At 43.4% G+C, this 25,795-nt stretch overlaps 2 non-coding genes and 1 pseudogene across 2 annotated transcripts; 1 reads left to right on the plus strand and 2 right to left on the minus strand.

The window, feature by feature from the left end:
- The first annotated feature begins 11,021 nt into the window (after positions 1-11,021).
- LOC114083006 (L-amino-acid oxidase-like) lies at positions 11,022-17,672 on the plus strand (annotated as a pseudogene).
- A 4,459-nt stretch (positions 17,673-22,131) lies between these two features.
- Positions 22,132-22,203, minus strand: Trnae-cuc (transfer RNA glutamic acid (anticodon CUC)). Its single transcript has one exon. It is a non-coding gene; the product is annotated as a tRNA-Glu (tRNA).
- A 294-nt stretch (positions 22,204-22,497) lies between these two features.
- Trnal-caa (transfer RNA leucine (anticodon CAA)) lies at positions 22,498-22,604 on the minus strand. Its single transcript has 2 exons — positions 22,567-22,604; positions 22,498-22,543 (listed from the first exon to the last, which is right to left on the minus strand). It is a non-coding gene; the product is annotated as a tRNA-Leu (tRNA).
- Between the last annotated feature and the right edge of the window lie 3,191 nt (positions 22,605-25,795).

A 25,795-nucleotide genomic window follows, 5' to 3' on the forward strand; every position in this document is an offset into this window, starting at 1 on the left:
CAGCACACCAATAGGCGTCCTTGCTAAAGTAACAAGTTCTTTGATAGGTTATTCTTTAGCCAGCAGAATAAATAAAAGTATCAAAGGTTTCCAGGAGCAAATTTGGGGTTGAGGGGGTAGCTCAGTGTTAGAGTTCTTGCTTTAGCATGCATGTGGCCCTGTATTCAATCCCCACTACAAAAAATATTAAAAAGAGAGGGAGAGAGGGAGCTGCCAAACCTGATTTGCATTTACAACTGTCACTCTAGCAGTGGCCAAGGCAAAGAAGGGCCCAGCTGCAGTGACTGTGAAGGGGCAGAGGGAGAGAACCCCACAAGCTAGGTGGGAGAGGGAACCTAAGCAAAGAATGGGTACCATGGTAAGTGCCCTGGGAAGGCAGAGCTTAAGGAAGCTGGAAACCCTGAACACAGAGACTCAGGAAAGGAGGACTCAAACCTACCTTAGGGTTTCTAGCCAAGGAAACTGACAGAGTAAGGGCCACTTGACAGAGTAGTGGGAGGCAAGGTGGGCAGATCTGGTAAGTGGAGATAAGAAGAGCACTAGATTATGCCTATTTCCCCCAGGACCCAAGCCTCTTTTGTCCAGAGCCTCCTCCCTGGCAGGCTTCCAGTGGGTGTTGTGACTTAAGGGTAGGAAGTAAGAAGTTGAGAGGCAGAAACAGGCCATAAATATATCTCTAACTCTGTTCACATCTTTCAGACAATCCTCAGAGCCCTATCAGGACCTGATCCAGCTCCAGATCCTGGGGAACTGAGAACCATGCTGAGCTTCTCTGAGTACCCAGAGGGAGCCCACAAGGCCAGGATTCTGGGCCATCCCTCTTCCTCCCAGTCTTCCATTCTTATCTCCCATTAACCTGCTCTGGTGATCCTGCTTTCCAAACCAATAGGGGACAAAAGGTCAGAAATTATGGAGGTTTTTTTCTTTTTAATTGACATGTAATAATTGTGCACAGCTTCTATTCAGAGTGAACAGGAAATATCTGATTTTTAACTCTCAGAGCAGGCATCTGGGCTGCTTAGTATTCCCCCCACCTCCAAAACAGAACTCAGCAATTCTTTAAGGCAGGTTGTTGATTCACTCAGGAGGCATGTGGAGGGGCACTAGGGCTGTGGGTCTGGTGTTGGTTACTCTTTGCAAATAGTAAATACCTGTGTGTCTCCATGGATTTCTGGGTCTGGTTTCTTCTGTGTGAAATCAAGGCTATTCTGGATTGTTTTGATAGCTCCTCAAGCAAAGATGCTCTGTTCTGTTCTCTATGGCCAAGGAGGAGCCGTCTGCCCTAATGAGCTGACTCTGCAGAGCTGACTCTACAGGGCAAAGCAACTGATAGAAGAGGGGGCTTTCTCCATGGAAACTTCCCCCCGACCTTTGAGAAAACACCTCAAAGCATTTGTGTTTCCGAGAAGGTCCAGCCATGAATCTATGGTTTCCTTAAAGAATGGAATTGCTGACAATTTCAAGTACCATTTTCAAGTCATATAGAGATGCTGTTGAAATGATCAGTGCATGTATGCATGTGTGGGAATCATCACACTGAATCCTATGAATATGTAAAATCAATATATATTAATCAAAAAATAAAATAGACTGTATGTGGCACATGCCAGTAATCCCAGCTATTCAGGAAGCTGAGGCTACAGGATTCTAAATTAGAGGCCAGCCTGGGCAACTTGGCAAAATAAAAAATTAATTTTTTTTAATTTGGAAGGGTTAAGGATATAGTTCAGTGGCAGAGTCCTTGCATAGCATATGTGAGGTCCTGGGTTCAATCCTCAGTACCATAAAATAAATTAATTAGTAAATAATAACAATAAAAATGTTTTTGGAAGACTAGGTATGTAACTCAGTGGTACAGCACCTGCCTACCATGTGAGAGGCCCTGTATTCAATCAGTAAGTACCACAAATAAGTAAGTAATGAAATAATTATAAACATCCTAAGGGGGGAAAAAAGACCAAAACTTGGGAATTCAGAATGAGTCAGATTCTACTCTCTTTTCAAAGAAAGAGACAAGGAATAAGCCCTATTCCCATTCCTTGAAGAAAGAAAAGATGTACGATTCCTGAGGGTGGAGAGAGGCTGAATTCTCAGAGGTGTGCATGTGTGTGGACAGAGTAAAAGGAATGAGAAAGCCAAACACACAGGTTCACAGAAGGAAGCTGGAGAAGCAGGTGAAGTCCTCGGCCAGAGACAGGGGAAAGGTGGACGGAAGGATCCCCACAAAAAAAAGGAGGGAATGTTTTCTCTGATAGGTGGATGCTAACCCACAATAGAAGGAGGAGTGAGGGAAAGACTAGAAGAGCAGTAGACAAAGAGGAATTGAGGGAAGGGAGGGGAGATGAGCAAAGGAGACAGTAGAATGAATCTGACATAGTTTTCCCATGTACATGTGTAAAAACAACACAGTGAATCTCACCACCATGTCCATCCTTAAGACTGGGATTCAAACTAGAGTAACATATACTCCATGTTTACATAATCATAGCAAAATGGATATATAATTGAAAAGAACCAAAAAATAAATATTTTTTAAATGGTGGTCTCAAGGACTAGAGAGCACAAGTCCAGGATGGGCACTGCCCACCAGCTGGAATCTGTGATGAAATAGAGAGGCTGGAGGCCCAAAGCCTCTCTGTGCATGCATCCTTCTCACTGTCTATCCCACTGTCCATCCATGCACTCATTTATTTGTGCCCCCATCTTTCCATCCACTAGTTTTTCTACCATCCCTGTATTCCACAAATACGTTAGGTGCTTCTCAGGAGGCACACTCTGTGCAGTAGGGATTGATTTCTGTTTCAAGATGGAGAAGACAAGACGTTAGCAATTATCTAACATACTCCATGCAAGAATCAGCAGGACCACACAAACTTAATGGTGATGATTGAAATGAAATGGGAGAGTGAGAAATTATACCCAGAAGGAGACAAATGATGGGTCCCTCTGTGCCTTTATTTTCTGTAATGTGAATACCAATCCTATGGCAAACCAAGAAAGAAGGATAGCCCAAATTAAATAAAAATCCTGAGTTTGAAGTTCAGGGGACATTCACACATTCCTTGTGTGGATTTACATGAAAAGCAAATATGGGTGGGGATATAGTTCAGTTGATAGAGCACTTGCCTAGCATTTGCAAGGCCCTGGCTTTGATACCTAGCACTAAAAAAATTTTAAGAAGAAAAATGAATACAAATTTTCTTCCAAAGTCTGTGGCTATCTGACCTGAGAGAGTTGGGTAAGAACCAATCATCTTTTCTTCTCCACAAGGAGGGGAGAAGAGGAATAGACTATATTAGTCAGCTCAGGTTGCCATAATAAAATACCACAGACTGAGTGGCTTAAATAAGAGAAATTTATTTTCCCATGGTTCTGGTGTCTGGCTGTCCCAGATCAAGGCATCAGCAGGTTTGATTTAAGACCTCTCTTTGGCTTCCTGATAACTATCTTCTCATTGTACCCCCACAAGTTATTTCCTCTGTGTACACATCCCTGGTGTCTCTTTCTGTGTCCAAATTTCCTCTTCTTATAAAGACATCAATCAGATTGGAATAGGATCTATCCTAACAGCCTCCTTTTACCTTAATCAACTGTTAAGGGCTTCCATCTATAAATAGAGTCACTATTATGAAGTACTAGAGATTAAGGCTTCAACATATGAATTTTGGGAATATGCAATTCAGCCCATAACACAGATAAATAGTTTTGAAAATAGGAACAAAACAATCATAAGACATACACCTTTTATAGGACCCTAGGGGGAAGTTATGGCACATCTCTCTCAGAACAGAGCCAGAATAAAATGGAAGACAAGTGTGGAAATGGAGGCTCAGTCTAGAAAATTCTTTAACCTCAATAACCCTTGGTCATCTCTAAGATATGACCCCAGGATGTTCCTCTGGGTCTTGGAAAGCTGGTAGCCTACCATGCACACCTCAGAGAATGTAAGTTTATTAAACAATGTCTTCAGACTCTCCATCCTTACCCCATCCTTCCATAGCTGCTGTGAATTAAGGTCTTCCCATTGTAACAAACATTTTATCAACCCAAGGAGGAGATAGGGAAACCCAACGGGAAGGGTAGAGCTATCTCACCTGTCATCTATTCAGCGGAGGGCTTGGCCTCCTACATGGAAGTCCAGCTGGCTGAGGTGATGGCAGGTCCTCACGGACAGATATGTGTGGAGAGCCATTCTCACGCGTGACTGGGTGACTCCCTGTTTGGGTCTGAGGCTTCTGGCTGTGTCGGAATTTTCCTGGCCCTCTCCTGATGAGAGAACCCGTCCGTGTGGGGGTGTTACTGACCACTGACCCCGGGGGCCCAATCACTGACCCTGACCTTGGAGTGCGGCCTCCTTCAACCTTCATTGGATGGAATTATCCCCTGAATTTCTTGTTCCCCAATAAAAGGCTACTCCCTGGCATGCTTGCTCTCTCTCTCCTGCTAGCCCTAAGTAATCCTTGCTGCCCTACGGGTGGTTTGAGGTTGGAGCCAGAGAGGGGAGCCGTCTCGGACCTGGTCATAGAAATAGGTAACTGAGTCTGTGTGTTTTATTTCAATCTCTGCTAGCTAACTTTTATGCCAAGAACCTCATTAATGAAACCAATGCACAGGCCGCATGGTGGAATTGGCGCCCACGAGGGGGGCATTCTAGATTAGCTAGATTGAGTGGGAGCGCGCTATAAAGATAAGATAAAGGAAGTGGTGACAATTTAGAGTCACAAAAGTACCTGGAGATATTGAAGGGAAGAGACGTTAAATTAATTAAAATGGGAAATTCAACTTCTACTGATAAGGAAATGTATCTGACTATTTTAGACAGTATAATTAATCAGAAAGGAAAACAGATAAAGAAAGCTCAGTTATTACAATTCTTAAAGATTGTAGGCGAATATTGTCCTTGGTTTTGTGAACAAGAGTCTCCAAATTTATCTACTTGGGAGAAATTAGGAAGAAAGTTACAAAAGGTTTATCTCTCTAATGAACTACCTGGAGGCATAGAAAGTATTCAGAAAACTTGGACAGCCCTGGAAGTTTGTCTTTTTGAGTATATGGGCCAAAGTTCGTGGCCCCCTGAAGACCTGTTAAAAGGCTTGCAGAGGGCTATTAAGTCTATTCAAATGGAAAATCCTGCCTGAGGCTAAGTTAATTCCCTTTCCATTAAGCCATTTAAAAACAAAGACGCTAGGGGCCAAGCCAAAGGTTAGGAATGTGACCTTAAACTTGCAAGACCAGGCTAGCCCGCAAGGAGATTCTAGGGACGAATATCATAGAGGAGAAACCTCCGAAATCCTAGAAAGCCCTCCGGAAGAGGTAGAGGATCTTCCTGGAGAGGAGAATCCGGAAGAGATTCCTAGAGGGGCTCAGAGTTCTTCTCAGCCACATGGCTTAGAAGCCCAATTTCAAAATGGCGACAGTGCAGAGTCTGACCATGAATCGCAGTCTGAGGGAAAAGAATCAGACATTGAAATTCAGGACTTACAGAGAAATCTTAACAGGCTGCATTTAACACTGCCTGCCCAGGCTATTCGAATTTGGCCAGTGCCTGCTAAAAGGACAAAATTTAACAGGTATGCTGGATTAACAATGACTTTTCTTACCCCATTCCAGCGAGGTATTAAGAAAGCACAGGAAGATGGGGAGGATACTAGCGGTTTTCAACGTTTTCCAGTTTTTGAGCAAGTTAATGAGCAAGATCAGAGAGTTAGAGTTCATGCTGTAATCCCATTTAAAACCATTAAGGAACTAAAAAATGCATGTGAGACGTATGGTCCAAATTCGCCTTTCGTACAGAGCCTGATAGAAAATATTTGCTCACAGCCCCTTCCTCCTAGCGATTGGATTTCTTTAGCCAGATCCTGTCTGAGCGGGGGAGATTTCTTACTCTGGAGAACTTATTGGACTGATTTTTGTACTGAACAGGCAGAAAAGAACAAAAGACAGGATATAGAAACGCCAGTAGAAATGTTTCTAGGGACAGGTGAATTTACTGATATAGAAAGACAGTTAAATTATGAATTTGTAGTATACAATCAAATAACTGATTGTGCAAAACGTGCCTGGAGGCAGATTGTCCCTAAGGACCAATCCAATTTAGTTCTTACCAAAATCAGGCAAGGTGCGAGTGAACCTTACTCAGATTTCATAGCCCAATTGTACCAGGCTGCAAACAGGTCAATTGGGGACTCAGGAGCGAGTGAGTTCATTGTTAGGCAATTGGCATTTGAAAATGCAAATAAGCATTGTCAAGATGTTCTTAGGCCGCACCGTAAAAAAAGGGACAGTTTCCGAGTTTATTCGCTTATGTTCTGACATAGACTCTACCCATTTGCAGACAGTAGCGCTAGCCGCGGCACTAAAGGAAACTTTGAAACCACAGGATTTAGTACGAAAACCCTGCGAAAAATGTTACTTTTGCGGGAGAAATAATCATTTTGCGCGGGAGTGTCACATGCGCAATTTTAAGTTCAGGGCTCCATCTACTGGTGATAATAGATATTGCAGGACTCAACCTCACGTGGCGAATCAAGATGGTAAGGATGAGCCCGCCTTCTTGTCATCATTTCCGCCTGGCCGGAACACAAACTTCCGGTCGGCCCACCCCCGGGCCGAGAATGAGGAAGTAGGTGATGGTCGCGCAATGTGACGTCATCGCGCCGACCATGGGGGCCGCCATCTTTAATTTTACCGGAGCGAAACAAGCAGTTTCCGTACAAACCCCTAATGATTTTCAAGGCTTTTAAGAGATATTAATTGGCTGAGGCCATCCTTAAAACTAACTACTTCTGAGTTAAGTCCTTTATTTCAGATATTACAAGGAAATCCCTCTCCAACCTCTCCACGCCAGCTGACCTTAGAGGCTAGAACGGCCTTAAGGAGAGTTGAACGTGCAATTAAAAATGCACAGCTTACTAGAGTTGATCCTAAAGAAATAGTGTATTTGTTAATATTTCCAATTGAGCATACCCCAACAGGAGCCATATGGCAAAGATTAGGAGTTATTGGGTGGATTTATTTATCCCACTCCCCTCAAAAAACATTAATCCCTTTTCATGATTCTATAGCTCAATTAGTAATTAAGGGCAGAACTAAGATTTTACAATTAATTGGATCTGAGCCTGATATCATAATCATTCCATTTTCTGTTCAGCAGACTAATTGGCTTTTTCAAACTTCTAGCTCATGGCAGATAGCCTTTGCTGATTTTCCTGGCCAGATAGATAGCCATTATCCTTGTGATAAGATTATACAATTTGCATCATTAACGTCACTTATTTTTCCAAAGATTGTACGTGCACATCCTATAGATGAAGCTTTATCGGTGTTCACGGATGGTTCTAACTCAGGTAAAGCAGGTTTTTATAGTTGTGTTCACACAGAGGTAATACAAACTTCTTATACTTCTGCCCAAAGAGCAGAGCTTCAAGCTCTGATTTGTGCCTTAAATTACTTTTCTAATGAGCCTATTAATATTTATTCTGACAGCTTATATGCAGTCAGAGTTACTGAAAACATTGAGACTTCAGTTATTGGGTATACTTCATCACAGAAGTTATTTAAATTATTTCATAATTTACAAAAGGCAGTGCTAATGCAAAAGTACCCATGTTTCATAGGGCACATACGGGCTCATACTAATCTTCCAGGACCCTTAGTTTCAGGTAATGACAAGATTGATAAATTAGTAACTTTTTGTCAACAGATGTTCTCATATGACTGTACTCTAGCTTCCCATTCCTTGCATCATCAAAATGCTTCTAGCTTACGTAAAAAATTTAATATTACTAGAGAACAAGCTCGTCAGATTGTAAGCCAATGCCCTAAGTGTGTTATTCACACTCCATCTCTGCCATCAGGGGTAAATCCCCGTGGATTAAAACCAAATCAAATATGGCAAATGGATGTAACTCATATTCCTCAGTTTGGTAAACAGTGTTATGTACATGTCATAGTGGACACTTATTCTAGATTTATTTTTGCCACAGCACGTACTAAGAAAAATACTCAACATGTAATTTCTCATTGCCTAGTAGCTTTTTCTGTTCTAGGGTGCCCTATGCAGATTAAAACAGATGATGCTCCAGCTTATGTAAGCTCTTCTTTTCAACAATTTTGCCAAGAGTTTAAAATTAATCATAAACCAGGAATTCCTTATAACCCCCAAGGCCAAGCCATTGTGGAATGAGCTCATTTATCTATTAAGCTTCAATTACAAAATTAAAAGGGGGGAATAGGGTTGTGACTCCCCAAAATAGCCTTAATCATGTTTTGTTTGTTTTAAATTTTTTAAACTGTGACGCAGAAGGTCACACTGCTGCTGAGAGGCAAATGTATCCCTCAGTAACAGGCCCTTTAGGCAGAGTTTTGTGGAAAGATTTACAGACTGGTCAGTGGAAAGGCCCAGATCCGGTGCTTATGTGGGGCAGAGGTCATGCTTGTATTTTCCCAGAAAGCTCTTTTCATCCTATTTGGGTACCTGAACATGCTATCAGACATGGAAGAGATAGAACCCAGATTCAAGCAACTGAGGATCGACCCGGAGGAGCCCCTATCCAGAAGGAGGAGATATCGGAAAAGGATGAAGAAAGACCAGATTGACCCAGCCGAAAAGCTGATTTCATGGGAAGATGTGAAGAAGCTAACAACCCAGGCTTCCCGAATACTTCGACACCTAGGAGAGAACAGGACCCCAGTGATGATGGTAGCAACAGTAATTGCCCTGCTGGGCTGTCAGGTAAAGGGGGATCAAGTAGACACTTACTGGACATATTTCCCAGATCCACCCCTGGTAAACCCAGCTGTGTGGACTAGAGAATCTATTCCAGTATTTACTAATGACTCATTCATGATGGGAGGATTTACAGATACTCATATTACTCCAAATCATGTGACTAGATTTAATTATTCTGGCTACAGTGCCCAATTACCTTTGTGTTGGTCACACGATAAACATGCTGGCTGTCTGAAAGTATCATTCGAAGAAAAGACAGCGATTGGTAGACCTAGACTGACAAATAATTCTATTTATGGGGACTTAAGACCTTATACTAGATCAGTAATTAAGATGGGACTTTCCCATAACAAGCCAGTCATTTCTGCAAAACCTCCACAGATACACCACTGTCCAAATAGTTCTACAATTGAGATTGGCACCTTTCCTAGATGGATGGATTGTGTAAATACCTTTCCTGTACAACATAAGGTGTCTAAAGATAGTGGGTATATTTTAGACTGGTCTCCAAAAATTGATAAGAGACAATTACGAAGAAATTCTGCTATGACTCATGCAGGATTTGTTAGTAATATTTTAACTTATAGTGAAGGTGGTGTTCAAAAGTATGTTTGGCATTTAATTGCTGCCTCAGAATTCTTACATTTTACAGACAAACCTTTACCAAAATTTGTTGGCAAGAAATGTAAAGAGGGATCTTGCTATGGCTTACGAGCCTGTGTCCAATCTCCTTATGTTTTAATTATTGGAAATGTAAAAGTTAAATGGATAGATGACAGATATATTGTTACTTGTAATAAATGTAACCTAACCAATTGTATTACTAGGTATAATGGAGGAAAAGGAGTGCTGATACTACATCAGCCCTCTTTCGTTGTATTGCCTGCTAATATTTCAGAGCCATGGTATGCTGATACTGGTTTACAAGTCTTGCAGCAAATTCATGCCCAGTTAGCAAGACCTAAACGTGCTATTGGAGTTATAATTGTTGGTGTTTTGGCGCTAGTCTCCTTTATTGCCTCAACTGTCTCTGCGTCTCTGACATTGTCTCAAAATATTCAGCATGCAAAATTTCTTAATAATTTAGCTCAAAATACTTCCAAGGCTCTGTGTAATCAAGTAAATATTGATGAAAGGATTGAAACTAAATTAAACGCCTTAGAGGCGACTGTTATAGACATAGGTAATGAACTTTCAGCCTTAAAATTTAAGGAAAGGCTTAAATGCCATGCTAATTATAAGTATGTTTGTGTTACAGCTGCCAAGTACAATGCTTCTCTCTGGGATTGGTAGAAGGTTAAAAACCATTTGTTAGGTATTTGGCAAAATAGTAATAATAGCTTGGATATTCTGGAACTTCATCACCATATCCAAGACATTCAAAATAATAGAGCTGATTTTTCAGATCCTTCTTCTTTGGCAAACCAAATATTGAAGGAGTTGAATGGATTCAACCCTGGAAATATTCTTAAACACTCGGCCTGGTACATTATTGGATTATTCTCTTTGCTGTTAATTCTCTTTTGTGTTGTAATTATAGGATGGCGAGTCTTCGGAACAAGAATACAGAAACTCCAAAGAGTGAACTGCCGCCTCATTTTTAAGAATAGAAAGGGGGAATATGTGGAGAGCCATTCTCACGCGTGACTGGGTGAATCCTGGTTTGGGTCTGAGGCTTCTGGCTGTGTCGGAATTTTCCCGGCCCTCTCCTGATGAGAGAACCCGTCCGTGTGGGGGTGTTACTGACCACTGACCCCAGGGGCCCAATCACTGACCCTGACCTTGGAGTGCGGCCCCCCCTCAACCTTCATTGGATGGAATTATCCCCTGAATTTCTTGTTCCCCAATAAAAGGCTACTCCCTGGCGTGCTCGCTCTCTCTCTTCTGCTAGCCCTGAGTAATCCTTGCTGCCCTACGGGTGGTTCGAGGTTGGAGCCAGAGAGGGGAGCCGTCTCGGATCTGGTCATAGAAATAGGTAACTGAGTCTGTGTGTTCTATTTCAATCTCTGCTAGCTAACTTTTATGCCAAGAACCTCATTAATGAAACCAATGTGCAGGCCGCATGGTGGAGATATGCAGCCTGTGTCTCTCCCTGAATGGAGGGCATTGCTCCCCATGGAAAGCAAGAATGGGAGGGTCCATGGCTAATGCACACTCTGGTAGGGAGGAAAGAAACAGGAATTCCCAGGATGTTGCATTACAGGTTCAGTGATATGACCCTCCACTGATCAAGGATTAAGGCTGGCTTCCTTGGTCCCCAGCTATTTGCCTGACTGCCATCTCCACAACTATGTTCCCAGGCTGTCTGGCTCTGGCCCTTCTGTCTGTGCTGGGCGCGAGTACCCAGGCCTTTGATGATGACCTTGTCAAATGCTTTGAAGACCCCCAGTATGAAGAACTACTACAGCTGGCTCAAGACGGGCTGGGGCAGACAGCTGAAAAGAAACGGATAGTGGTGATTGGGGCAGGCATGGCTGGACTCACAGCTGCCAAGATTTTGCAGGATGCTGGCCACCAGGTACACAATGGTGCTTGGGAGAATACCTCATAGGGATCTTGGACTCTGAGCAGGGAGGTGGCTGCAGGTGGTGGATAGCCCAGTGGAACTGGAGCCAAAGACTAAGTCTAGGACTCTAGGCTGGGATGGAAGGGGTAGGAGAGCAACCCCAGGCCCATGACAGAGAGAGACTTCAGAATGAGGCAAATCTGGGCCTGCCTGGAAGGAGGAAGAGGGGGTTGTATGGCGGGGACACGGCTGGCCTAGTTGATTTCTATAAATACTTATCTTTCTAGGTGACTGTTCTGGAGGCTTCAGGGCATGTAGGTGGCAGAATTGAGACCCATAGAGTTCCTGGAACACAGTTGTACATAGAGTTGGGTGCCATGAGGATCCCCATCAACCACAAGTATGATTGAGAGAAGTGGGGGTGGATGGGGAAGACCAGGATATGGGCTGCTAACAACAAGGACAGGACCTATGCCAACTCATTTCATAGCTCCACAGCTACCTCGAAACCTCTCCCAGCCTCAATGTTCTAATATAGAGAACAGACATAACTGCACCTGTTGAGGATCACAAAAGATAATTGGGATAGGAGAACTCCTGGGAAAGTCAAAAGGCAGTCTGTGAGGCCTGCTAACGATAGAAATATGAACATCCTTCTGGGAGAAAGTGGTGTCTTGTGGGAGCCCACTTCGGGAGGGCCATCCTGAAGGGGTGGGTGAGCAGGAATAAGGAGAATGCAGACTGGAAGACTCATGATACACACAGCCTCCAGGGAGGATAAATCCAGGGACACTCCCTCTACACATCTTCATATTGTCTCCTGGACCTGGAGGGGCCACACCTAAAAGTCTGAAGACTACAAGCCTCAAACAAAGTGAGAGAGATCTCAGCCAGAAAAGAGGGCCAGCCTGTTGTGTTGTGACCACAAGAATGGGTACCCAGTTTCCTCTTGGTCACATAGCCATAGCTTGGCATAGCAACTTGGCATAGCAACTAGGTAGCCTAGCATTCCTTCTGTGCAGGGAGGTCAAAGAGGGCCCCAGGGAATCCAGTAGGGGCAGGGCGTGAGCACAGGGAGCAGGGAAGACTGGTTGCTTCCTCATACTGGATCAGTCTCTGACTCACTCCACAGGCTCTGTCATGAGTTTATCAGGAAATTGGGGCTGACCCTCAAGGAGTTTTTCCCCTCCAACAACCAGACCTGGGTGCTGATCAATGGAGTGCGGCAGCGCACGGGGATTGTGCAGGCTGACCCCAGCCTGCTAGGGTACTCAGTCAAAGCAGATGAGGTGGGGAAGACAGGTGACCAGCTCTTTGATGAAGCATTCAGAAAGGTAAGCCAAAGTAGGAATCAGTGACCTCCATGCAGGCCATCATCTTCTTCAAAGACATCTTGTGCAAACTTCCTAAAGTTTCTCTCCGTGGACCCCAGGCCCATGTGCAGGAGGGCTCCACTAGCTTGGTCTGTCAACCTTGCCTCCCTCCCATGACCTCCCATCTCAGCAGTCATTGTGCATTTTCAGATCCCAAAGGTCTTCACATGTACAAACATGTGCAAAGCTAGCTGCCTTTGAGATCATCATGGCAGATCTAGGTTTAAGGCAGAGAGAGACCTACAAGCTGGACTCTATTTGAATGTACTGTGTGACCCTGGACAACATGCTTGCCATCTCTCTGTTCCAACTTCTATAAAACAATCATACGGCTAGAGCCTCTCTCCCAGCCTGGTTGTGAAGATTAAGTGAGAAAATGCATATAAAGTGATAAGAACTTTGCAAGGCATATGGCCAATCTTGAATTATAATTGTCATCATTATTGATATGTGGTCAAGGAGGAAAATCAATGATGGGCCCTGTCTGGAATACCTGCACACCTTTTTCTAACTGACCAATGTTTACTCAGCACTGACAGTGCCTTTTTCTTTCCTGATCTGTGTCCCAAAAGGACCTCAGTGTGACAGTTGAGCTCTGGTACATAGCTTCCACAGGAGGCCTCTGTCCAGATGCCCTGCCTTTGCTGGAGTGATATCCTGCTAAGCTCAGCATGCACTCCGCAGCTCTTGGACCTCATCCAGTATCACTTAACAGCTCAGTGGGACCAAGCCCTTAGGCGTCCACACCATTCACAGTGGCCCCAGAGGCCTGCAGAAATGTCCTCAGACAAGGACAAGGAGATAGACTTCCCCAATTCTGGGGGCTCCAAGGCTGACAGGGAGCCTGGCTCCAGCTTTATACACCTCAGAATATGTCCAAGACAGGGGATAATGTTTCCACCCTCAAGCGCCCCAGTCCAGCTGAAGGACTGAGTGTTGCATTCAGGACTAATATAAAGAATGCCTCAGACACACCCAGGATGAGTGGAAGCAAGTGCCAAGCGTGGAACATGGGGGTATGTGGGAGCAGGGTCTAGGGTGTGTGTGGAACTGACCTTCACTAAAATGTCCTCCCCTCCTCCTTCTTCCATGCCAAGCTGGTGGAGGAGCTGAAGAACAGTAGCTGCAGCCAGATTCTGGAGAAGTATGACTCCTTCTCCACCAAGGTCAGTCCTGAAGCTCCCCTCTAACCATGGCTAACCATGCCACCCTGTCACAGCTACCCAGAAACCACCCCAGTGGGACGACCCACCCTAGTACTTACTACACTGCACCTTACTTGTTTATCTTTTTTATAATCTCTATCCTTTACTTGAATGTAAGCTCCATTAGGACAGGAGAGAGTGGAGAGGAAGGTAGGAAGGGAGGGAAGAAAGAAAATTTTAAAAAAGACCACCCCAAGGATAAAGGTCAAAGATATAGCAAGTCAGAGCATGCTATTTCAAGGAACTTGCCACCATCACTTGCATTTTTGCAGAGAGTCAAAGGCAGGTAGAGGTATGGGAAAGCCCTTATACAGTTATGTGTTGCTTAATGAGGGGGATAACGTCGCAGAAGTGCATCCTTAGATGATGACATAGTTCAGTAAAAATCATAATGCTTAGTTACACAAAGATGGCTACAATGTCACAAGGCTATATACTTTCTTGGGACCACTGTCCTATACTTGGTCCATCATTGATGTACTCATGGCTATAGTGCAAAAAGAGATGACTGGGGCTGGAGAAATAGCTCAGAGGAAGAACACTTGCCTGACATGTGCTAGGCCCTGGGGTCAATCCTCATATCACACACACACACACACACACACACACACACACACAGCCACAAGGGGAAGGTTTCAGATGTGCCTCAATCGGAGGCTATTGGCATGGAGAAGCTGGAGGCAGTTAACTGGAAAGGGAGCACCTATGTGATTGGCTAGGGGAGGATAGTTGGCCTCTAGTGATTGTTCCCGAGATGGGAGCAAAGAGGGCAAGGGGGTGCATAAATTTGGACAGCTGAGGAGGAAGCTGAATGGTTATGAGGAGATCCTAACCATTCATGGCTGACTGCTCCAATAGAGGTGGCGGTTTGCCTTTCAGAACTGGGTGCTTCAGAAGTTGGGTGGGTCAAAGTCCTGTGATATCTGATCAGCCACCCTGATTGGTGAAACTTTTCCAGCCAGATTTGTCATGTCCAGGACTTGCCTGGGAGAAAGGAGCACGGGCAAACCACAGGGCACAATCACAGGCCAATGGATATACTCGAAGTAGAACCTCATAGTCACTTTCTGGTGCAGGGGCCAGGACAGCCAGGTAATGGGTAGGAGTAGAGGGTCAGGGCAGGATGAGAAGCAATACTTGGTATTCACCTTCCTCCTGGCTTGGTGTTTTGGGTAGAAAAGAGAGGCCAGTCTGGGCCCCATACAGTTACAGATGGACATGAAGACTGGACCTCAGCTTTCCCATCTGTAAAATAGGGCTTCTTTGGATTATATAAGAGGATTATACATGTAAAGGGCTTGGAAGAGGATCTGTAGGTTAAAATCCATACCAAACGTTAGCTATTTGTCCCTGTTATTAGGACTGTGGAGACCATTTGGAGCATTGTCCTCAGAGCCCTGTGTGCAAACCAGGCACCTGGGACCCAGCTGAGTTCACTTCTGTCATTCCACCCTGTCCAGTTCTGTTCCTCGTTACCCCCAGGTGAGAAGCAATGGCTCTCATGTCAGCTCCCTAAACATTCTGACCTGGTTGCCTTCTTTTCCTGAACGTGATCCCAGGAGTACCTGATCAAGGTGGGGAACCTGAGTCATGGGGCAGTGCAGATGATCGGGGACCTGCTGAACACAGACTCTGGCTACTACGAGTCCTTCATAGAAACTCTGCGTGACCTGATCATCTTCTCTCAGGAATCTCCGTGGGAAATGGGGGGAGAGAATGGGCACAGGGTGGCCAGTTACTAGTGAGGACAGGGGTAGAAGGAAGGACAAGATAAATCAGGTGATAACTCCAAGAAAAGTGGGAGTGACAGGAGGGGAGGCAGGGGTTTCCCAACTCCAATGCACCTCAGAACCACCAGAGGGAGGGTGCTTCTTAAACATGGGGCATCACTTCCAAAGTCAATGGACCTTCGCTGAGACCCAAGAACATGCATTTCTGACATATTCCAGTGATGCCATTGCTATCTGACTTGGGAGTCCACTTTGAGAACCTCTAGCTAAGGGGCTCTTAGGAGCCAATAGATCTGCTTTACTCTGGCCCTTACCTATTCTTCTGTGACAAAGAGCATGACCTCAGTCCTACTTTAGAGGTTCATGCAAGAGGAACTTGCTATATTTCAGATCTGAAAGATAATCAGGGCCACCAAACTCAGACCCTAGTCACCCTGGGTAACTGGCTATGTGATCTGTAGCTAATGAAGATCAAATGAACTGAGATTTACTCTCACTTGGGGTTCTGTGACCCGTTTCAGATGAAACAGGTACTGACATTTGCCAGAGGAGAACTAAGCCTGGGAGAGCCCTGATGGATTACAGACCTCTTCTTTCCCTACCTGCATCCTCCCACTTCTCCTCAGCATTTTTATTCAGAATTAATCAATTTAAATTCAAGTCAATGGCTAAAATAGGGGGAGAGAGGAAGGTGAGGAAGTCTGAAGACAGATCAAGGTCAAGTGAAGGTTCTTGGTGGCGTTTAGGCTGCAGTCTTTAAGGCTACCCTGTGCTGCACTCTGTAAGGACATCATGGAAGGGGTTGAATCCATATGTAAGAATCCTGGGTCTTTGTCAGCCATGAGACCAGGCATCTTCCATGGAGGTGACCACCAAGGGGACCAGAGGAAAGTAACAAAGAGTAAGGGGCTATAGAGGCTCAGAAGGTTACATTTTTCTGATTGATCAACGCAAAGCAACACCTTTCTCTAGTTCCCTAAAGCTGACATTCTGCCTGCTGTTAATCCTTTTGCCAACTGTTAAATCTCCCTAACACATGACCAGTACAGTCCATTAGGGAACTCACCTCTGTCCAGTCCAAATGACACGTCCTCTGCATGCCTTGTCCAACTACCTGTTTCTCTTTCCTCCTTTGCTTGCCATTCTCAGGTTCCATGAAATCATCGGAGGCTTTGACCAACTCCCTCAGGCCCTTCATGATGCCCTCTTGCCAGGGACAGTCTTGTTTCATTCACCAGCAGAGGAAGTAGAGATATCTAGAGACCGTGTCCATGTCACATTCAGGACAGCTGACCCTCTGCAGCCCAGGTCACGTCTGACTGCCGATTTTGTGGTGGTGGCCAGCACTGGCAAGGCTGCCCGGCTCCTCTGTTTTCAGCCACCCCACTCTCTCAACAAGGAGAATTCACTACATTCAGTCCACTACACCAGCGCCACCAAAGTGATCCTGGCCTGCACACAGCGTTTCTGGGAGCAAGAAGGCATATTCGGTGGCAAGTCTAGCACCGACCGCCCCGCCTGCTTTATCCACTATCCCAGTCACATCTTCCCCAATGGCACAGGTGTCATCCTGGCTTCCTGTACTGTGCATGATGATTCCATGTTCTTTGCTGCCATGGATGATGCCCAGGTGGTAGATGTCATCTTGGATGACCCAGCTGCTGTCCATGACCGCCCCAAAGAACAGCTCCGGCCCCTGCCCCTCTTCCATGGTCAAGCACTGGAGCCAAGACCCCTATTCCATGGGAGCGTTCACCTCCTTCCCTCCCTACCAATATGTGGACTACGCACAGGAGCTCAGCCATTCAGAAGGGCGGGTCCACTTTGCTGGTGAACACACAGCCCTGCCCCATGGCTGGATTGATACAGCTATCAAATCAGGGCTCAGGGCAGCAAAGAGCATCCAAGAGTCTGTGGATTTGGCTTTGACAAAGGATCCTGGGGACACAAAAAAGGCCTACTCCAAAAGTGAGCTATAATCAGCTTGTAGCACCTAAGAATTGGGGTGATTCCAATCACCTTGATCCATAGGAAAACCCTCAAAACCTACTCTCTCATTTTATCTTCACCTTTGCCCAAAGATGCCAAATCAAGGCCAATGAACGGAGTCCCTACAATATTTGACCACCCGTGACCTTGGATGTAATGACAATATTTGAACAACAAGAATATTTGTTGTAATGATTAAAACAATAAAGCATTTGTTGAATTTAAGACTAAAATTAAGTGTTTTATCTGAGTGGTGTAAGGGCCCAGCTAACACCGGAGGAAGAGACCACCAAGAGACCACTCATGCAATAAGCAGAAGTGGATTTATTGAGATTCCAGCATGCTGGGGCTCCGTGCCCACTCAAGAGGAGAGAGCAGCCCAGAGCCCAGAGCAGGGGTTGAACAATGCTTAAGTACACTTTCTGGGGAGGACGGAGGCTTTGCATACATCACAGTCTCCTTTAACAAATCACCTTACACCGCGGGAAAATCAAACAACAACTCCTAGACTTGATTAGTACATTCATTGGCGGGAATAGGGTGAGCTGGAGTGATAGGTCATTCCTTAGGAGGGGATTACATTTAAACTGATTGGTTTGGGCCCTGTATGCTTACGTGACTAGTTGCACAGGGTCCTAGGCTATAAATCAACTAAATGGCCAGTAGGGCCTTGTCTTAACTGCCTCAGGAATTTAACCCATGCTTTGCAGTTTAGAAGCAGGTTTACAATGCCTGGTCCTTTACATTTTAACTCAGGCTATGCAGCTTAGAAACTTTACCCTTTCAGTGGCATCCAAATAATTTTAGAATTGAGTTCGGAAGGCCACAGAGACTCTTGCCTTCTAATGCCCTCTCCTGGGGTCCTTTGCTCTGATTTCTGTTCCCTTAATCTGAGTCTATCACTAGCTCCCCATCCCCTCCTCTTCCTTCCATGGCTGATTCCTTTTTTTTTTTTCCCCCTGTGGTACTAGGGATTGCTGCAATGCCTGGCCAGGCCCATGAATTTTAAGAGAGGGTAGAAATTTAGTTACCTGGAACAACCTGCTCAATGCTTTTTCCAAATTATTACAATAGCCCTTGAGGTATATACTCCAGTACTACTCCATATTACAGATTATGAAATTGATTTTCCAAGAGGTCACAAATGCTGGTCCTAAGTGGTTTAAACTTCAACCTAACTCTAAATATAACTACAAATCCTCTTGCTTCTTCTAGGCTCAGCTTCTTGGTCTTATTCTTTTTTTTTTTTTTTTTTTTTTTTTTGGTGCTCCCAAAACAATTAACAATTCACTTTGCAGACTTCTGCAATTAACATCTGAAGTGTTTGAATGAATTCAATGTTCTCAGAAGGCAGGGGGCTGTCTTCTGCCTCCTATACTTTTCCCCGCCCCCATGGAGTCTTCTCGACTGGCAGTCCTGTGAAGAAGTAAACAGATGGAGTTGATACTGATGATAACTTTCAAGCACAGGGATAATGAAATGACAGGGTATGAATGAGATCTAGAGAAGTCCATCATTTGGCAGTGACCTGGCCTGAGTTTTGTCCCTAAAAGACCTCTTGGGGTATGAGTTCATCACTCAAAGGCCACAGGAAGAGGCCAGGTGGCTATGAAGTTAGGGGACAGTTTATCATCAAGGGGAACAAGGTACCTTCAGGAAGGCCTTCAGAACCAGCTGAGATACTGACTTTCTGTTTAGAGCCTAAAACTAAGAACAGCATGCTGTTACTCAGGAAAAACCACTCTAACAGGGTCTAGAATTTTATGTCAGTTGCAGTCTAACAAATGAGCTTGTCAAGTTTTCATGGAAGCTGACAAGACTCATGAGTTAGAGACAGAGGCCACAGCTGCAAGAACTTCCCAAGTCCCAAGGGGGCAAGATAGAGGGATCCTGGTAGATAATGGACTTGTATGGAAGCTGAGGAGCACTAAGCTCAGTGTGAGTTTAACTCAGAGAGTTTAACAATATTAATTCATGCAAGCCTGCTTTTTCTTGGGGGTGAAGATTAACCACTTTTTTTTTTTCTCCCCTTGCTGGGAATCAAACTCAGAGCCTTGTGCATGCAAGGCAAGGCAAGCACTTTACCACTGAGCTACATCCCCAGCTCTTTTTATAGGCACTTTTTATCCTCCAAGGTTGCTGCTAAAACACAACCCTGAGAAACAGTACTAGCAAAGAGTGGTCAGGACCTTACATTCAGAGCATACCCAAAAGGACTGTGTAGGGAATCTTGAGGCCTCAGGGCAAATTGTTTCTCAGGACTGACTCACCCATTCCCCAATTACCTCCCTAGAGAGTGTAATTATCTGTCCCCTCCCTCACTTGAAGCTCAGCTGCACAGGAGCCATTGGCACCACAGTCTCACAGTCCCCACTGTCTCACCGCACACATTAAATTCACATGCATTAAACAACCACTCTGATAACAGCTCTGAAATCTGGCAGGCAAGACTTAAATCCTTACCACAGTGAACTTGGAGACAAGCTTAGGAACTCAGACATACAACAAAATAAGCATAACAAGAAACAGTTTATGTTGTATGTCATTGATAAAACAGAAAGAACTTTGGGATGCCAGAAGTGGGCTTCTGCCTGGATTATAATTGCAGGGGGTTATGATGACACCTAGTATGTAGGAAACAGATAATTTTTTTTTAAAATTATGGACTCACTGGAAGTCACAGAGAATTAAAAAGTCCCAGTGTGGCCAATTTCAAGCAATAGCTACATTTTACATAATTATAGTATAACAAAACCAGAAATTTTACATTAGTACAATGTTTGGGTATAATTCTATTTAGATTAGATTCTACCATCACAAACACGATAAAGAGCTCTTCTACTAGCACAAAGATCTCCCTTGTTTTACCCCTTTATGGTCACACCCCACTCCCTGCCCTAGCAACTGCTAATCTGTTTAGCATTATTAGAATTTTGTCATTTCTAGAATGTCATATAAATGCAAGCCTATAGTATATGACCTTTTGAAATTGACATTTTCACTCAGAATAACTCCCTGAGATCTACCCAAATTATTCTTTGTAGCAATAGTTTTGTTTTTATGTCAGAGTGGCATTGTATGGTACAGTAGTGCCATAGTTTATTTAACCATTCACCCATTGAGGAATTTTAGGCTTTTTCCAGTTTGGGACTTTCACAAATAAAAGTGCAATGAATGTTTATGTGTAAGTTTTTGTGCAAAACTAAGCTTCTATTTCTCAAGGATAAATACCTAGAAATATAATTATTGGGTAAGTGCATATTTAGATTTTAAAAACATTGCCATACTCTCTCCAGGATGGCTGTGCCATTTTACATTCCCACCTACAATATTTGAATGCATATCTGCATCCTCCCCACCAGCATTTGGTAATGTATATATTGGGGTGGGGGCAGGGCATTCTGATAAGTAGTACTACTGACATCTCCTTGTGGTTTTGATTTTTACTTCAACAGTGTTAAACATATTTTTATAACATTTTTTGGAAATATCCTCTCATGTCTTTGGCTCATTTTCCAATTAAATGGGTTGCTTTCTTATTATTGAGTTTTGAGAGATCTCTATATAGTCTAGATAAAATCCTTTATCAAAAATGTAGTTTGTGATTTTTTTCTGTGTAGTTTGTATTTTCATTTTATTAACTAGCTCTTTCACGGGACAAATTTGAAATTTTAATAAGATCTGAGTTATGTCATGTCTAAGAACTCCACTCAGGCCAAGGTCCTGAAGAATTTCTCCTGTATGTTTTCTTTAAAAAATGTCTTACAGTTTTATATGTTACATTTAAATCTATGATTCACAATCTAACAAGTATTTATCTCAGTATTTAACAAGTATTTATCTCAGTACCAGTCAGTACTGGTCAATCCCCAGTACTGCAAAAAGAAAAAGAAAGGGAAAAAAGAAAATTCCTAGAATAAAATTTCTAAAAAAGCAACTATGGTTTTTTAAAGACAACAAGGGGAAATTTAAATGTGAACTGTGAATTACGACATATGAATATCAATTTTTCTAGGTGTTCCAAAAGTTTCAAGTCTGAAACGTTCAGGTGCTGGCAGGGGGGTACAAAGACCTGTGAATATCGTTCTTGAGAGAGAGAATTATATTAATTAAATTGAGAAAATATTAAATGAATTCAGATTGATTGCAGCATTATTTCATTTATTTCTATTATTTTCAAAATTAAAAGGTAGGTGTTGGGATGGGGAGAATTCCCTGGCTTCTTTCCACAGCGAGGACTACCCAAACCGCTGTGAGGGGCTGAGGTGCTTTGAACCACACCTCTAGTGGACAGGCGCCCTTTTAAAGGGCCTTCGGGAATCTAAGAAGACTTTTAAAACTTTGTGTCAAACTCTAAAACCAGGCGCTTCAGTTGCCCTGGCCAGGGCTCTTCTTGGAGCATTTAGTGCTACCATAGTTGTTGTTTCCTTTCGTATTTTAAAATGCCCGGAACACAACCGGCACTTAAAATCAGTAGAAAGCTCATTTCTGATAACTACTCTCTACCCAAAAGAAAAATATTAAACTCAGTTTTCCTTTTCTAAAAGGAAATAGCCATTTTTACTTCACTGTTCTGAAGAAAGAGAAAAAGCTATGTTTCCCTGACCGGGAATCGAACCCGGGCCGCGGCGGTGAGAGCGCCGAATCCTAACCACTAGACCACCAGGGAAGCGGTGAGAAAGGGCCTCCATTTGTGATAGGTAAAATTACGGTTAAGTGACGTATGTTGCATAGAAGAGTACTATTAGACGGATTTAGGGAAGCTACCGATACTGCCCCCACCTTCTCAATATAAAGCCATTTCACTGCCGCAGAGACAAATGGGAAATGGAAAACAGCGGGTCTAGATAAACTCTAGTTGTAGCCTTCTTCCCACACAAGAGAAGAAAATAAGAGCAGACTTTGGGGAAATGGGTGAGGAGGTGGAGCATTTCCTAAGAGGAAAAAAAAAAAAAATCCAATGTGTCAGAAGTGGGATTCGAACCCACGCCTCCATTCGGAGACCAGAACACCCGGAGGTAAGGTTGTTCACCTTGAGTCTGGCGCCTTAGACCACTCGGCCATCCTGACACTCAGGAGTGCTTTTGTTCTCACTAAATGTGCTACTTGTGCCCGCCCGCTGCGATTGGCAGTGTCATTGCCTATTGAACAGCCGGCTTAGGTAGGAGCAGCACAAGATCACCCGCGACGCTGACGTCTCAGAAACTCTGTGTCCGCAATGCAGTCAGAATTGGCAAACACCACACTCCCTAGCCCAAATCGAACCAGTGTCTACGGTTAGTGACCACTGCGCAGGCGCCAGGCCCAGAGAACTAAGGAAAATGCAGTCGTAAAGGCGGAAGGAAATCCTGGTGGCTCGTCTTGGGCTGTCTGGCCCGCCACAGCCTAGACCGAGCATTCTGCCTCACCTCCCCCGCCCTACTGGGTCAACTTTTAGATATGTTGTGTTAATACTTGGAAAGCAGTTGGAAAAACACTTGCTACAGAATTAATGGCAAGTGATTGCTGTTGTTTGTTTTCATTATCATCATTTTTATAAGGACTCTTTGCCTTCCTGTTCCTGCGTGTACCCGTCCCTCAAGATCCACATCCCCGTCCTCCACCAATCCACGCAGACGGTGTGGAGACAACAGGGAACCCGGGACAGTGAGTGGGAGTTTCCAGGTCAGAAGGGCCTGGTGTAGACCCGGGTTTAGATAAGGGAAGTTCGAGCAGCGATTGCGTAACAGTTAACAAAAGAGGAAAGAAACGTAAAATGTTCTTTAGCATCCAATGCGAAGGCGCGGGAATCTGAACTGCAGAACAGCTCTGGAAGGGTCCTCCTGATTGTGTGGTTTGTGCTCAGATCAGGGACCATTCATTCATTCACTGAAATTTTGTCCACTGTCAATACGACATTAAAGAGATAGATCCTCAGGCCAGTGAAGGAATCAACACAAACAAACATACGGGCTGTGAGGAAAAAAACAAAAGCAAGACAATTAAATAGAGGAGTTCTATTTTTAGACTGGGCTGTTAAGTAATGTCTCACTAAAGAGACTTTTGCTTAAGTATTTTTCAATGATTTTATGTGATTCGGGCAAATATAAAATGTGAATGTCAATCAGGAATGGTGGCTCATTCCTGTAATATCATCAAATACTGAGGTTGAGGGAGGAGCATCCCAAGTTTTGGGGCCAACTTGGGCAATTTAGCGAGCCAGACTGTCTCAAAAAATAAAAAGGGCTGAGGATGTAGCTCAATGGTAGAGTACCCCAGGGAGTTCAATTCCAGGACTGAAAAAAAAAAAAAAAAATATATATATATATATATATATATATATATATATATATATATATATATATATAGTATATATGAATGTGAAGATCTTATTCCATTAATAAATGATGTTAAACAAAAAAAAATGACATTTGTTAAAAACAGTAAGGGAGACTATTTCAACTGTTCCAAGTAGAGGTCTCATAACAGGGAAGAGAAATTAGGCTCAACTCCAAATACAACAAAGACAGCAAAGGGTTTATAGCCAAAGAGCAGTACTGAGGTCGGTGGATAGAAAATGTAACTAGGCAGCTCTAATATGCCTGAAAAGCAAGAGGCTAAGCTATAATTCTCACTGCTCCATAAATACTCTGAGTCAAGTTGGTAGTAAAATGGTTTTTATTCAAGGCCAGCTTTGAAAGGTTCCATGTTCAAAATTCCTGATATGGAGAACTTTTAAAGGAGAGGTAGAATAACAAAAGCAAGGGAAGGTACATATGCAGATTTAGTTAGCCTGCTTTTAAGAGGCTTGAGTGGGCAATCTCCACTCCCATATTTTTTGGCACCTGTCAGGGTGGAGGACAGCTCTCCAGCCTCCATTCTCAGCATGAGAAAGTCATTCTTAATTTCAGATGTGGAACCTCAAATTTATTCTGTTTCAAAAATTACTAAGAGGAGACATCAAGAGGAAGGGGATTTTTGCTAAACAGACCTTACAAATTCTCCTTAGAAGCAGACCAAGGATTCAGACATCAAAAGTGAGGGATGAAGAACTTGACCAGAGACAAAGATATCAAGGGTGAGGGAATTCTCCCTAAACTCACTTAGCAGGATTCTTTGCTCAGACTGGGCTGGACAAACCAATAACAGTACATGAGATGAGGTCTGGGGGTCTAACCAAAAAAGAGGGTTCAGAAGAGGCTGACTAAAGTTTGGTCCTTGATGGAACTATAGGATGTTACAGCCAATGCAAAAGAGAATCTGAAGAGATTTATTTCATTCAACCAAACAAATTCTGTAAGGAAGTTGCTAGCAGATGTAAGACAGGTTAATATCCTAAGTATAATAATCAGTGATGAGCTGGTAGAGATGGTGCACGCCTATAATCCCAGCTGCTTGGGAGGTTGAGGCAGGAGGATAGAGCATTCGAAGCCAGCCTCACAACTTATTGAGTCTCTAAGCAACTCAGTGAAATCTTGTCTCTAAATAACATACAAAAAAGGGTTGGGGACGTGGTTCAGTGGTTAGATGCCTCTCAGTTTAATCACCGGTAAATAATCAGTGATGTTTGAAGTTGTGTTTTCTACTTTGAAATTATCACTTTCTGCCAGAGAGAAATCAGTTGTATCTCTTGACAAATTATTTGCACTGCTATAAACAGGAATCCTTGACCATAAGGACAAGAACCATTTACATCACAAGTTAAGCTCTACCCCTACAGAGTTGTAAAGTTGCAAGCCAATAGAAGTCAATGAAAGGAACACATGTCAATGAGATCAATAGTTTCCAAAAAGTCTGCTAAATCATGCCAAGCATACACAGAAAGAACACTTAATCTTCTCTTTTGTCTAGTCTCAAGTTTTGGATTTTTTAAATTTTATTTTACTTTTATTGGCAAATAATTGTATATATTTATGGGTGCAATATGATGTTTATGTATATGCATACATCATGTGATGATCAAAACAGTCTGGCTAACATCTATCACTTCATATGTGTATTGTTTCTGTGTGGTGAGAATATTTAAAGTCTATTCTTGTAGAAATTTTGAAATACATAGCACATTGTTATTAACTATAATCACCATGCTATATGTAATAAATCACCAGAAATTATTCTTCCTGTCAAATTGAAACTTTGGACCTCTTAACCAACATCTTCCCTTCCTCCATCCATCCATCCATCCTCTATCCCAGGGTCTGAGCCACCATTCTACTCTCTACTTTTGAGTTCTCCTTTTTCATATGTAAGTGATGTCATACAATTTATGTTTTTCTGTGCCT

This window comes from Marmota flaviventris, chromosome 5 (assembly GCF_047511675.1).
Source record: "Marmota flaviventris isolate mMarFla1 chromosome 5, mMarFla1.hap1, whole genome shotgun sequence".
Lineage (NCBI taxonomy): Eukaryota > Metazoa > Chordata > Mammalia > Rodentia > Sciuridae > Marmota > Marmota flaviventris.